This window comes from Pteropus vampyrus, unplaced genomic scaffold, assembly GCF_000151845.1.
Source record: "Pteropus vampyrus isolate Shadow unplaced genomic scaffold, Pvam_2.0 Scaffold150, whole genome shotgun sequence".
NCBI classification, from domain to species: Eukaryota; Metazoa; Chordata; class Mammalia; order Chiroptera; family Pteropodidae; genus Pteropus; species Pteropus vampyrus.
In genome coordinates, this window is record NW_011888931.1 from 2,013,734 (window position 1) to 2,016,089 (window position 2,356).

Consider the following 2,356-nt stretch of genomic DNA (forward strand, 5'->3'; position numbering starts at 1 on the left):
AGCAGGACAAGAATTCTGTACAACGGCCCCTTCTTCAGATCACGGAGGGTCTAGGTCCAATAAAGATAAAACATGAACCACATAACACTATTTAAAATTTTCTAGTAGCCATGGTGAAGCAAATAAAAAGAAACTGGTGAAATTAATTTTAATGATGTGTTTTATTTCATCCAATATATCCAAAATATTATCATTTCAACAGGTAATCAAAATAAAAATCATTGAGAAATTCTGAATTTTTTTTTTTTTTGTACTATGCCTTTGAACTCTGGTGTGTATTTTATATACATAGCCCATCTCAATTTAGATGAGCCACGTTTCAAGAACTCAGGAGCCATAGATGACTGACAGGGGACTACTCCATTGGCCAGCCCAGGTCCAGAGAACAGGCTGGTGACCCAAGTATTTGGAATCCTGGCTCCTGTCAGCAATATTTCGGGTGAAGATGAATCACTAAGGCCTAAGGCCTGCCCTGGTGGAGAGCTCGTGTATGAGCACCCCCGAAAGCTCCCGCCCTGGAAGCAGTGCTGACACTTCTAACAGCATTGTGTGGCATCATGCGACCTTCCCAGATTTTCCCCACTGAGGCCTGAGGCAGACAGTCTCTCCTTGTTCTTTCTTGTACTGGTATTAAGAGGGGAGACAATGGAAGTTGATGGAACCAACAGGTCCTGAACTCTATCAGTGCCTGGGATTATATTCTGATCTGAAACATAACCCACCCAGTAGAGATGTCACCTGAATTGGTTTTGAGCTGCTGATTTCTTAGCCAGAGCCCAAAAAGACCACTAAAAAGAAATTAGCTACAATGCCCATCTTTAAGCTGAAATAAAGATACTTTATGATACGACAGGTACTACAATACAACATAGATAATGAAGTTATGGAGGGTGTGTGTGTATGGGGGGCAGGGTTACATTATTGTTTGAAAATTCCAGAACAAAATCTGAACTTAAGTGGGCTGTGCCTTCAGGAGCAGTAAAGTGGTATTGGCCCCTTGAGGTGACAAAGGTAGGGGTGAGGTTGGGATGGAGATAAAGATCCTTGTGTTTATTTGTTTGTTTATTTATTTATTTTTTAGGCGAGGCAACCCTTGGTTGACCTCACAGGACTTTGTCAGTTTACAATCCCTTATTTTTTACACCTACAGCACCTGGTCTTCCTAGGTGGTCTCCCATCCAAGTACTAACCAGGCCTGACCCTGCTTAGCTTCCAAGATCAGACAGGATCCGGCTTGTTCAGGGTAGCATGGCCATAGACAGATCTTTATGCTTAAAATGATAAAATATATCAAAAGAAAACGAAGTCCAAAAGTTTACTGGCAACAAAGTTACAAGGCTTTATTCTAATTTGTGAAGCAATGAGTAGAAAATTTAACATGTTAAAAGTTTTACTGCTGCAGTCATATGACCTCTCTAAAGGACCAGTTTTAATATTGAGGCCTGGTGGCCATCCCATGAAAGGCTAACAGAGGTTCACCTGGGCCACTGCGTTTGTAAGAAACCCTCCCTAATGGTAATCTGTCATGCAGTGACTTAAGAATGCCCGAGGTAGCTGTCTGTCATCATGAGTAGTTCTCTGCCTTTGGATTTTTGGTCATTTTATTATGTATTAACAAATGCATTCGAAGAAAAGGAGAAAAAAAAATATTTCTACCTGTTAGTAACTATGGTTTAAAAAATAGAAAAATAATAAGGTCATGGGGGAGGTGTTTTTAATGGCTGACTAAAATTTAAATTGGCATTATGTAGGTATTTTCAGATACCTATCCACTTCATTCACATCCCAAATGGTCACGCTAAAAATCGACAGAATCTAAATATTCTATTAAACAAGAAATTTTCAACAAAATATTGTTGAAAATATTTCAACAAAATATTGAACTAAAAAATTTTATGTTCTAAAATACTGCCTGAGATATGTGGCCATGGACTGAGACATAGAAATCTTTACAAACTGATGTTTTATTTTAATGGGATGTGTCTTATTTTAAAGTCTTTATAATTTTCAGGACAAGCTAGGACTGATGAAATCATCCTTAACTTAAAAGCCTACGATGTCTTTTTAACTAGCACTTAAAAGCAAGTGAGCATGTTTTGGGGGGCAATGGGGGAGGAGGAATCACACTGAAGCCTAATAAATCTCCACAGCTCAAAAAATGGGCCACATAACAGTTTTTCCACCATAATGACAAAGGTTCCACATTCTTAGTATTCTTGTCCTCAGCAAAGACCAAATTTATCAAATGAGATGATACCAGAGGACCCTGACAAATCAGTTATTTCAATAATGTCATATTTTCCTAAGGAACAAAGCAACATTGGCTAACACTCCTAAGAATCATGCTGCATTGCTG

At 38.7% G+C, this 2,356-nt stretch overlaps 1 pseudogene; it reads right to left on the bottom strand.

The window, feature by feature from the left end:
* Positions 1-1,141: 1,141 nt before the first annotated feature.
* On the bottom strand, positions 1,142-1,260 carry LOC111745261 (annotated as a pseudogene).
* Positions 1,261-2,356: the final 1,096 nt, after the last annotated feature.